Here is a 12758-nt window from a genome sequence, read left to right as displayed (position 1 = left end):
TGGGAAGAGCCGCAAGGAAGTCCTTAAGCCAGGGCAAGTTTTCAAACAACTGTTTGGATTTTTAGGAAATTTTGGAGAACTGTTAGGCATGTGGTTTGTAAAAGAGAAGTCCACCTCCAGATAAGCACTGGGTTAGAGGGAAGCGATGATTACCATATTGTTCTTCTCTTCTGGTTCAGTTAAATTTGCTTTAATATGAAAGAAGGCCCTGAACCAGCTCCAGGGCGTGATGTTCATTTTTCTTGGGTTGTTGAAGACCAGAATCTACACTCCATATTGCTAAAATTATGATCTTCTTTATATCTTTTACCAAGTATCCACCATTCTAAGTTGTTCATGTAGATTAAGTGTGAGCCAAATTCATGCCTACCCAGTAACAATAGTCATTAACAGCCATGGTGTAGTCACAAAACCCACCATTCTCTCTCTAAAAAGGGAAGAAACTTTAAGTATCTTCTTTTTATTTGTTTTTTAAATATCCTATGAAGCACATCTTAACAGCAAGCTGTAATGCTGAAATCTATGCACTGCACTGAATAGGTAGGTTGTCTAATACAAGATTCAAACAGGTTTATCAACAAGCAATTAAGCATGGCTCCTACACACCCTGTGCATTCCACCTGGAGTAATTCCAAAGTCTCTATACCAGCATTATATTTTTAATAAAATTCAACATAAAAAAGACATTACTGAGGTAACAGTCTGCTATGTGTTAAGATGCTAGAAACAGATACTAGAAATTTACATAACATACTTCACTATAATGACTGTTCAATTGAAACGATATACCAGAAACATTATACTATGTTTAAATACATTAATAGGGTTATTAATATGGAAAAATGAACATACACAGGAATAGCTTAAAGACAAAAACAAATTCCCACTAGACTATACAGAAGCTACAATAGTAAGAACTGCTTCAACAAACAGGGGAAATTCAGCTGAAGACAAAACTCTGAAGTTAACTCAGCAGAAGAGCTACTGGCGTGAACTCACGTGTTGGAGTCCATGTTGGCTAGCAGGTCTACTTCCCTTAAAAGTCTTTATTAACTTGAAGTAGTACTGTAATGCAACACAAACTGGTGGGTTTTTTTGCACCTACTGAGTAGTTGACTAGCCCCAAAACTTCTCTCATACAGACATTGGTGATATGTCTTAAGTTATAGCGCAAAACTGTCATCTGTGTGCGAGATAAAAACCGAACAAGTGGGGGGACAGGAAATACTGCAAGTTCCTGTTCGTCAAGTTTCCCCTTCATCATTTTCATCAGGATAGGTCTTCTCTGCTATACAAAACCAGTACAAAAGATTGGACACTAAACGAATGACTATTTACATGTCAGCTGAGATCTTGCACTACTGTTCCCACAGCTGGCAACTCATGGATTTCCAAACTGTGCGATTTTTGCTAAACATGCCAGAAAAGTAATGCTAGTAAGGTCAGCATTCTTATCTTCTGATTCCAGCCTCTCTTACCCTGTTATGTTGGATGGATTACAAGGAAAATGTCATATAAACGAAATTCAAAATTCTCTCACCACGATGCCACACCCTCTCTTCCCTGAAATGGGACATCGAGGCCCACACTACTAGCACTGCAACTTGATTACACTCAAGATTGTAGAAGTAATGCTACTAGGCCGAATTTCACGTTGTTGTGCTTTGCACATGCTTACTTGACACACTATTTTAAGGACTTAAAAAATTATCCTTACAGTAACTTTCATTATCTTTAATCAGTTAGCAAAGCCTTTCAGTTTCTGCTTTACACTGTATTTGAGCTATGTGCATGTGCTGATAAGGATTAGAAACTAAAGAAGAAAAGTAAAACCCACCCTTCCTGGAGAAATACTTGGAAGAGCGAGACCTATTTTCTTGAAGGTATTGAGGCAGATCCCACAGAGTTCTACCCTAAAATTATCTGTAGAGTTCTGTTAAATTGTTAAACTTTTACTTGCATTTCAGCCTTTTACCAATAAAATCTCCAGATTCAGGACTGAAAATCCAGGCTGTGACCTTGAAGAATTTCTCCTTCACATACAATGTAGCATAAGCAACAATGAACACCAAAGGACTTCAGTTTAACTGGTGTAAGAGTTGACATATTAATTCAGGGAAAGAATTTCTCTCTTAAGGAGAAGATAAGCACAACTGAGGTAGTGTTGACATCTTGTGATTTCCCTTTCCTCACTCAAACTCTCACTCCTGCAACATACAAGCGTCTCTAGCAGAGCAGCTTTTTACTTCCACTCCCCTTGGCACCTGTTCTCAGGGGCCAGGGCATTTCAACTTTTGGGAGCTAAATAGGGAATGAGAGTGCTCATCAGGCATCACAAGGCATTCAGCGTCTTACAGGACTGTATCTAGCTTAACTTCTCTTTCAGACACAGCATGATACCTTCAGCAAAGCTCGATAGAGTCTTACTCCATTTAATCTACTGTGACTATTTATGGTAATGCATAAGGATACTACAGTAAGGGCATCACCACAAGTAAGGCTACCACAATTCAGGCCCATCATGGTCAAAATTACAAGGGGTAAAGATAAGATGAGGTTTGTAGTTCTTTATGGCTAAGTTTTTCATGGGGACTACCTGCTTCAGACTGCCTTTCAGAGTTAGTTTCGGTTCAACAGATCCAGAGAAGTAACTGAACAGAACTGAGGGAAATTTGCTGCTTGCCTATTACTTTATTTTGCAATCGGGCAGCTGTAATCTCCTTCATGCTTTGAGAGAGAACTCTGACAGCAAGAGAGAACTGCTCTGATGGCAAGACAGAGCTGTTTGTGACTCTTCACCCAGAACCATAAGCCTCTGGGATCTCTCTGCTCTTTTACACTACACAGTGTTTCACTATTTATTTCTGTGAAGACTCCATTTGGATAAAACAGACCCTCACAAGTCACAGTGCATTTGACACGCGGGAATTGTCAATATGCCACCCTCCACCAAGGGACTGCACCTGCCTCATTCAAGTGCAAGTGAGGATGAACGGGAGGTCACCTAAACTGTAAGGCTGGCACCAGGCTCTAGAGCTGCTCATTGGAGGTCCACATACAGGGTCCTGGTGAGGAGCAAACTGACACAGTCCAGGAGAGCAGTGCTCTGAATGAAACAGAGGTCTGATGGGCAAAGAAAAAAGTGTTTGATGACATAACTAAGCAGCATTTTGTTATACTTTATGCATAAGCAAGTTGAATTGAAGTTGCACAGGCAATTTTGAAACTGGAAACCTCTTAATACTCAAGTGCTGGATTTTTCCATTCTGAAAACGTTCTTTTAATCACCCTTGCCAAGTATGCCTAGATAGCAATTTGACTTCCAAAAGATCCCAAAAGTTTATTTAAGATTACTGGTTTTAAAGTGTCTGTACGCGACAGAAAATAGTCCATTCAGCTCAGTTCTGTATGTTAAGAGCATGTCCCCTGTATGGGGTCACACAACGTGACATAGGACAGACCCTCTCTCTTATTCTCCCACTGTAGGACTGGGAATGACTGATCTGCAACTTCAGATAGGGAGATTCTAGTAATTATTGGAAAGATACAACAACTACCTTTCTGTCAGGATATGGAGCTTGTTCCTGTAATACAGGGCATCCTATAATTCACAGGTCAAGTGGCAACCCTGAACACATTACGAACTTGTATTCTAGTTATCTCATCTACCTTTTAGATTAGTACAGAGAAGCTGATGAAAAGATTTTAGCACAAGACTGTCTAGAGTTAAAAAGAATATTACATTCAGCTAAAACTGAAGGGCCAGTTATCATTTGGATCTCATAACAATTCTCCAGTTAGTTATGTGGTTACCTGGGAGAAGGGAAAAAAAAGTTCTCTTTTTTTTAGTAAATATAAATGGTTGGGTATTGATCCCACTCCAATCTGGAAGGGAGCAGCACATTTCCCAGCAGCACTGAGTCCCTGTGTGTTCTGCCTGGACCACGGGTCATGAGGAAGAGCCCCACTTCCTGCAGCACTCAAAGCCAGTTTCTCTTCTGCCCTATATTCAAGTGCAAATAAGACCTAGATCTAAAGTGTTTTTATGATTTAGTCAGATCACATGTCATAATAGGCACAGAGTTGAGCAAAACCCCTCCTGACAGGAAACTATTCTATGACCTAGTTGAGCATACATTGAGTTATACCATAATGTAGCAAAGTGGTACCCATTCATACAGCTCGCTGATAACAGAAACATGAATGAGGAAAAGTGGAAGTGCCAAGAAAGTATTAACTCCAGCCTCCACATACCCACCAGTACCCTGCAACTTTTTTTCCTGTGTTTGTTTAATATTGCATAGAATTTTTCACCTTAAGAATTGAAACTGTGCAGCCCAGCTGGCAGCCTGCTGCTTTTCCTTGGAACAGGGGCTGTGACTGCAAATGCAGCCTCAAACAGCCCAAAACACTTCCTGCCAAGCACCAAGAGTTGCCTCCTGCGGCTGCCCTCAATGGACAGGGAGCAACTCTCCTACCTCAGCAGCCAGCCAGGCCCACGCTCCCCTGGGCTGTCACAGCAGCTTGGCTCTCTGGGGCAGGCTCAGAACCCCAGCTCTCCCACCCACAGTTATCGAGGCTGGACAAGCTGAGGTAGATGCGGGCTTCACTGAGCCTCCCGAATACACAACATTCATCCAAATAAGAGTCTTTTCAGCAATGTGTTTTTAATCTTAAATGTAGGGTATTGTTGAAACAAAATACTTCTGTTAGGCAATGTCATTCTTGCTAAGGAAGGCAAACCCTGTCCGTAAGGGACAGACCTATTCCCAGGAGACTTTGTTACTCTGAGAGATTTCATGATCCTATCTGAACACAGCAGTCACTTTACTGTGTTTGCAAGGAACTGACCTCTCTGTCATATTCCATCATACCTCCACTTCTAAGAAACCGTAAAAACACGTTTTTTCCCCTCAAAGCATCTGTTATGACGACCCTCTTCCCCCCCCCCCATGAAAAAGTCCATTTGTTTTTCAAAGTTTTACCTCACATGGTATTTTTCCTGCTTCTGTATCCTGACTCTGAATCACTGCCTGTGCAGCTGAGCCTGAGGCAGAGGATGACTGAGAGCTGCCAGAGCTGTAATCACCACGGGGCAGTGGTCAGTCACAAGTCACCCCTCCCCGGTTCCTGCTTCGCCAAGCAGGACAGACAGGGCACGTGCCCTCCACCTGTGGCCAGCTTCCCTCACCTATACACACCATTCTTTGCTACTGTGTTTTCCTTCACAAAATATGCTTAGAAAACCAGACCAGAACCAGAGGAGCAGGGTGCTATCTCTGTGTGAGAAGAGTATAGCAAACCAGGGATTTGCCCTGAGAAATAACATCCTCTGTTCATTAGCAAAAATAAACTTCTTGAGACCCGGCCGAGCATTTGTTAAAAGCAGGTGCAATTTCATTGGTTCCTGGGGAGTTGTGCCAAGTTACATTAGTGATACAAATAAGGCTTAACACTAGAATTACATCCTGGCTATGCGAGTTAAGGTAAATCAGGCTGATCCCATGGCAGTGAGCAGGTCTGTCACATTGAAATTAGCAGAACGACAGTCTTGGCCCTTGTGCTTTGCATAACATAGGAAGTTACGGGTACCAGCAGGCCATCTAAAGAAACACTATCGTTCCACAGCTTTTATGGTACAATAACTGACCACTGCTGTCACTTTGAGCAGAATTACCAATACCTTGGCTACAAATATATGCATCAACATAATAAAAATACCTGTAGCACAAATCTAAACCATATGATTGCTGTCTTTCAGCCTTCTTTCCCACACCAGTCTTTACCCTGCTTTGTCAGGGTATTGCTTTCTATCTTGTTTGATTTTAATACTGTTATTTTCTTATCCTATTTCTGCAGGAAAGCCATTGTAGACCATTATAACTGATATTTTGGCACACACAAACTTGTGTTTTTTTAAAGCACAGTTCCAACGTCAGCAGTGAGAATGCAATAGGTTACAGAAAAAAGTCAAAACAAGCAAAACATGTTAGAGGTCAATGGTTAAGGGAGGTTAAAGACATTTTTTCCATGATCTTTGTGTAGACAGTAGGAATCACAGAGATACATTATCTAATAAGCAGAAAACATTTTACATATTTGATATACATTTGTATGAAAATTAGACCATTCTGCACCTTATCTTGTGTACTCAGTTTATAAACTAACACAATATACAGAGAACTAATCCAGAAGAGGTTTCATCTACATGGCGGGGGCACAAAAATTTTTCTTGATGCTGTCAAGCAGTTTTGTAAAGTTAACCACATGCCAGTTATTTTATCATTAATTACAGGATACCACAGCATCACAGCATTTCTGAATACAATGTGTTTCAGGGAAAGATAAAACAATATCAGTTGTATATTGTTTTATCAGCTCTATTTTATCTCCATTTTTAGCCACTGTAGGCAGTCAGCCAGGTTTTTGGATACATTACAATGCCAAATTCACAATACTGAACACACAGCTAAGAATTAAAGTCCGTCAGATAACTAAGGACATAATTTTAGTTAGGTTAATCAACTGTTTTAAAGCATTAAATTTACTTTAACTTTCAAAACAAGGGGTGCTCCTTCTATGCATCTCAAGGAGCTAATAAAAGTCATCTCTAGCATATGAGAACTAGAGTCACTATATGAAGAATTATATTTGACTATGAGAACTCCAAACCTTCGTCCTTGGTTTTCACAGCTGTGCAAAAAAAAAAAAAAAAAAAAAAGAGACACAGACAGAAGTAACCAGGTGCTAAACCTAACTGCATTGCTATGTTTTTAGTGACTTCAGCAGGCAAACTCATGTAGAAATCATTTGGTTCAAAGTATTCATAATATTCATTTTAAGAGTTAGCAGAGCATGTAAAGCATCCCTTCCTACAAATGTAGTAATTTCACCATAAGCCCTAATTTCTTAAAAAATAAATTATGGAAAATAAAACCTGAAAAAAATATGAAAAGAAAGACTATCATAGGGGAGCCTGACAGTAAATGGCCTCTCCTGCTACAGTCCCCCTACAAACTGCGATCACCAAAAGACTAAAAGAAACAGCAGCAGAGAGCGATGAAGCCCTGAAGCTGGGTACAGCAGGCTACTGACTACTCCCCATCACTTGGATGCTGCTTCAAAAGGAGGTGGCCTGCAACTTCTGCTCCACAGGCCAGTTCCCCTTCCCCAGCCTTTTGCAGTGCTGCCCGCTACAGCACCTTGCACAGGAAGGTGCTTCCCCACCTGCAAGGACAGCACCCATGAAACAAAATGAGGACACCACACTGTTGGGTCCTCTTCTGCGCATTCCAGCAGACCACTCGGCTCAATGGGAAAAGCTTTGTGGGAGGTGAAACATGGAAAAGTCTCTAGCAAGGAGAAAGCAAGAAAGGGAGACTTCGTGAGGAAAAGGCAGGGAGGAGATGGGCAGCCATGCAAGACAAGAAAGCACCAGCACTCCTGTCCAGGGAAGGGGGACAGCCCCCTTTGGTGCAAAGGGTTGCACAAGCTGAGCAGCACAGCTGGCGTGCTGAGAAAAAGGGCACACTCAAAATCACTCTGAGTACTCACTCAAATGTAGCTGGGAGTCTATTCACACGGCCCATGACCTCTTTGGGCCAAAAATACTCCAAACTTTTTATATACCAACCATAACTAACAACTCATCTTCCACTCACTCGACAATTCTGAGAGAAGTTAAAGAGCAGCACTCGACTCTGTAGCCATGCTGTGTCAAAGGTAAGACAGGCAGATAAAGTGCCTGCGACATTTACTCTAAAATAAAAACAAATGGTCAAGAAGCAGGTACTCCCAAGACACATTTATAGTCACATTTCTGCTACGGTCAGCTTTTTGGTTGTTTTGTTCAAGTAAGGTATACCTTTATCTTTCCAAGCAGAAAATTCACAGCTGTGTCTACTCTAAAAGCTCAGTTTAAGGTTCAGATGGTTACCAGTTCCAACTTAGAGGGATGCAGGGACTAAGAAAAAATCGTGAATGCAATCACCTATTGTGCTGGTTGCAAGTACGCTGAATTTGAGCATTAACCACAGTGAAAGGACAGTCACATTGTAAGACAGAAAGTAAAGAGAACTGCTAAGATTACTGAACTCATACAAGTCTCATGGTGCCTTGAGACACGGCAGACTAGTCTACCTTAGCACAGCAGCTACACAGATACAAGGAAAGACCCGCAGCAGAAAGTGATGTAAACAAAGAAATACAAAGCAAATGTTAGCTTTAAAATGGATTTGATAGTCCAGATTACATTACCTTATATTACACAAATTGTAGTAAGTTTAAGCAGACCTTTAGAGCGTGGCTTTTGTTATAGCCTCCCATTTCCATAACTATATTGCATTCGGACGCTATTTGTTTTGAGAAAGGTATAGTTTTATGCTTGTTGTATCGTACACGCTCTAAATTGCGAAGGGCTGCTGCAGCACAGCGCGCTGTCAGCTGCCTAGCGGGCGTCCCAGCGGGGTCACGGCGAGTGCGAGGCGGGCGAGCCGCCCGGGCGCGCTACCGGGAGCGGGCGCTTCCGAGGGGCAGGAACTCGGCTGCCCGCGCCGGCCGCCCCGGCGGCAACCGCTCCCGCCCGGCACGCGGGGAAGCACAGAAAACCCTCTCCCCGCCCCGGGGGACGGGGCGCGAACCGGCGGCCCGCGGCTGCCTTACCGGGAGTCGGCCGAGCGCAGCGCGGCGCCGCGGAAGGGCCCCAGCGGCTCCGGGGCAGGTGCGGGGAGCGGGAGCCGCCGCCCTCACCCTTCCCGGGAAGTCGCCCGCCGCCGCGGAGAGCAACACCCTGCAAGGCGGCGGAGGAAGCCGCGCTGCCGCTGCGCTGCGCTGCGCTGGGGGCGGTGTGCGCTGCGCGGGGGCGGTCCCCGGCCTCCCCCCCCCCCCGCGGGGCTGCGCGCCGCGGCTGCTGCCGGCGTTGCCCTAATCGCCCTCTTGGCTTGCGGCAAGTGCGAGGCAGCGAGAAATCAAAATAAAAAAGGTGACCCACATCAAGAAGGCCCGTTTCAGCCATGTTTCCAGCTAGTAAAGATAATTAAAATAAAAAGGTGGGGTTTGCAAGTTATAAAACTCGGAGGAGGATGCAAACTCTCCCCCAAATCTGTGTGCACACAGCTGCTCGCACCATCTGGAATTAAAATGCAAGTGAGAAGTGTTTTGGCTCAGGTGCTGCTTACTCTGAACGACATCGCAGTGAAGAAAGAGCAGGCACAGGTGGGGCTGGGGAAGTGGTGGGGTGCAGCTCCTCTCCGAACCGAGTGGGTTGTATGTTCAGTCACAGCTCCTGGCTTCTGTGGGTCAAATCTGCCCCAAGTGTAGACAGCCACTGGGGTTACAATTCCTCCCTTGGTACTAACTGTGTGTAACTGTCACATCCAGCCACCCCCAGAGTTCAGGCACCCATTTACGGAAGACGTAACTGAAGGCAGCTTTTCACCCCAGCCAGGAGCTGATGTTCAATTCAAGCTTCAAGGTCTATAGTGAGATGTCACCCAGCCCCCTTCCAGACCTCCTTATCTTAGCCCAATTTCACTTGCAGAAACTGTCAGCCTGCAAAATCCCATCAAAGGAAAAAAGAGCTTGTAAAGATCTGTTAAAATACATCTCAAATATTTTTAAGCATCAGTCAAGCAGAAAGAGAACTTGGGGCCTATGCTGCTTGGAAGCAAATTGTTTTGTTGTGACTAGTATGTAATAGCTGGATCAACACAGATGTCTTTCTGTTCAGCCTGGAGGAAATGACTTGCAGAGTCTTTGTTTTCACTTGGGGGATTTCCTCTGAAGTGCGCATTTGGCATTGCCATGTCTCCCATGCCTGTCACTGCTGCTGAGCCCAGGGAGCCATGGGGCACCTCAGCTACATGCAAATGATGGTTGCCATGCAGCCACCTCATGGGGCCCCATCTCACCAGTCCTCTCTCACCACCCTCCGTGCGGTCCCTGCACGCTCATAGTAGCACACACTCAGGTGCCCATGCACACCTCCTTACCGGCTGCCACCAATGTCATCAGTTTTGCAAAGTGAGCACTACCACTGGCAACTTCAGCTGCATTTTTGGAGCAACAGCAGCTATAGCTTCCCCCACCCTGAGTGCTGCTGTGGCAGGAGGAAAGGACAGTAAGACTGAACAGTTGCTTAAGGAGGGAGCTGGAGTAGCTTTACCCACTACAGTGCCATTTCTGAGCTCCAAAAAAGAAGTATCATCTAGTGGAAAAGGATTATGCTACAATGGATATGATCAGGACCAAATACATCATTTCTGGGACTTTACTCCTCGGCTGCAGTGGCAGCATAAGGACTGAAGAAAGAATTTCTGTGGTCCTTTGCCATGTTGAAGTTGTCCTCCTCGATCACTGCTGACCTGGAGTTAGCCAATTTGATGTTGACAGATCAGCTAATGGAAGATTTGTAGTGGAGGTATAGATCACAATTAACAAGTTTTCATTTCATGTTTTATAAGGCTTTCCAATTCTCAGATTTGCTAGCTTCTCTGCTGCAGCTAGTGCTGGAGATGCACTCTCCCTTCCTTCCCACCTCATTCTACCACAGTGGTTGATAAAGCTTTTGGTGGGACAAAGCAAGGAAAAGAGGACACTAGCTCTTAGGACATGGATGTGTCTCCAAGGGGCTGAAGAGGCAGGTTGGTTGCTCACTGACGGCTAGGCTCTGATTACCTGTGCTTGCTTCAGTCATAACTGCTCTGGGCTGAACAGCAGCTGTGAGAGCAAGGAGAGAGCCTGGCAAAGGCTGGGAGGCAAAGGTGTGATAATCTGAGGATGTTCTGAGCAGCCTTTGGGAAACTCCCTCTTAAATGCCCAATGAGCACATGCATTGAAGAAAGCTTGGGAAAAAGCAGTGCGCATCATTTTGTGTGCCTTGTTTTGGCCTGGTGAGCAGGACAGCACTGTGCATTTGGATTTCTGCTGTGCAGTTTTGGTTTCTTGTGGTTGGTATGCCTTCATTATCATTTGTTGGGGCTCTTGCAGTGCTTCAGAATAACAATCTGTATGAAGAAATATAAAGGTTGCTCCTTAAGAGCCACCGATCAAAGTGTAGCGAACGCCACGTGCTTCATAGCAGCTAACCGTTAACCGATCAAAGTGTAGCGCTAACCGATCAAAGTGGCCAAGATGCCGCGTGCCTGCATGCCATGACTGCACAAACATATATAAGATGGGCACATTGCTGAATAAAGTTGGAATTGAATCTGCATTCTGTGACTGCGTACGATTCTTTCCCGCTACTCCCGCGGACCGCGACATCTGGTGACCCCGACGTGATGCCAGAAAGGAGAAGCCAGCTTTGCAGAGAGTCCGAGTGACGGGAGTAGGAACCGCCCGGCAGGCTCGTCCCCGGGAGAAGAAAACGAGCCTGGCCGTCCGAAGAAAGACGGGAAGAAAAAAGGAAAAGTCGTATACGCATCCCATCTGACGGGTGAGTCAGGCGCCCTTGTGAGGCGGCGGGCGGTATGGGGAGCGCTGTATCAGCGGTGGAACAGGCCACGATAGAGAAACTGTTACAGGTGGTGGCAAAAACAGAGCGAAAAGTGGAGCGCCAAGCGCTGGTGGACTTACTGTGGTGGGGAAGGCGGCGCGGTTTATTACGGGAGTCCAGCCAGGTCTTCAGTGTGGAAGCCTGGAAGGAGGTTGGAAAGGAACTGTGGGAATCTATCCAAAATGGGGGAAAGGAAGCCAGGCACCTGGCCAAAACGTATCGAGAGGTGCGGCTCATGATCGAGCAGCTGCACGGGGAGGCACAGACAGTCGCCGCGATACGGAGGGCGCTGCATGAGGAGCCCCCAGCGGCAGCACCCTTGCCGGGGAATGAGGATGAGGAGGGGGCGTACGCGGTGCCCGCCTCTGAAGCACCATCCTTACCTGGAATGAACGGGATTGTGATTCTAATCGTGCTGCCATGACTGGGCACGAACAAAAGAGTATTGGGGGGGTTGGTGGAAGGGCGGCCCTAGCCATTCTTATAGGCAGCATAATCAGTTTGAGCAGCCTGAGCGCGGCAATACACACACTTAACAATCCAAGGAAAAATATGTGGCTTATGATCGCGAACAGGACCGGCCAGACATCGTTCTGCCTGTCTATGGGCAAGGTGGGCGACCCTTTCAGGACATGTTTAATTGGTGTCTCCACCTGGAGAGCGGAGGAATTCAAGGCATATGTTAATAACGAGACAACCCTGAATTTCACAGCCGTTAATAAGACGATAACGGCCCCAGGGTTAAATGAGTGGCAACGTGATGGGGGGTGGCAGTGTCACATTATCCTGGCCCTGAATGAGACCCTAGCGTCAGACCCTGAGGAGTTGGATCTCTTCGGCTGTATGACGGCCAACATCTCAGAAAACGATACTGGCGGGTATGTCAGCTTCCTTCCCCCAGCAGAAAAGCTCACTCTGCCCTCATCAGAATGGGCAACTTTGAACTCTGCCATAGATGCAAGCAGCGTCTATGGACAGATATACTCAAACTGCAATGCGACAAACCACACCACACCAAAGGCGCTGCCGCCTGGGGTGTTCTTGATTTGTGGGGATAGAGCCTGGAACGGAATACCGCGCGTCCTGAAGGGAGGCCCGTGCTATTTGGGGCGATTCAGCCTATTCCACCCCAATATCACTCAGCTGCAGAACTTGACCAAACGGGGAAGGAGGAGCGTGCATGAGCTAGACTGTAACAGTACTGGCGACCCTGTCTTTTGGTCAGAGTTCAGGCAGCTAGTAACCGCCACGCTACTACCCGGAG

General features: G+C 45.6%; 1 protein-coding gene across 2 annotated transcripts in view; it reads right to left on the bottom strand.

The window, feature by feature from the left end:
- Positions 1–8750, bottom strand: part of TEC (tec protein tyrosine kinase) — a 54187-nt gene extending 45437 nt beyond the window's left edge. Inside the window, exon 1 of one of the 2 annotated variants that reach the window (XM_067298087.1) lies at positions 8662–8750. The gene's annotated coding sequence lies outside the window, so the exon portion shown is untranslated. The remainder of the gene's footprint in view (positions 1–8661) is intronic. The other variant, XM_067298088.1, reaches the window with a different exon arrangement.
- Between the last annotated feature and the right edge of the window lie 4008 nt (positions 8751–12758).

The sequence above is a fragment of the Apteryx mantelli genome, chromosome 5 (assembly GCF_036417845.1).
Source record: "Apteryx mantelli isolate bAptMan1 chromosome 5, bAptMan1.hap1, whole genome shotgun sequence".
NCBI classification, from domain to species: domain Eukaryota; kingdom Metazoa; phylum Chordata; class Aves; order Apterygiformes; family Apterygidae; genus Apteryx; species Apteryx mantelli.
Note: the sequence above shows the minus strand (reverse complement) of the source record. Positions and strands in the feature narration are given on the sequence as shown.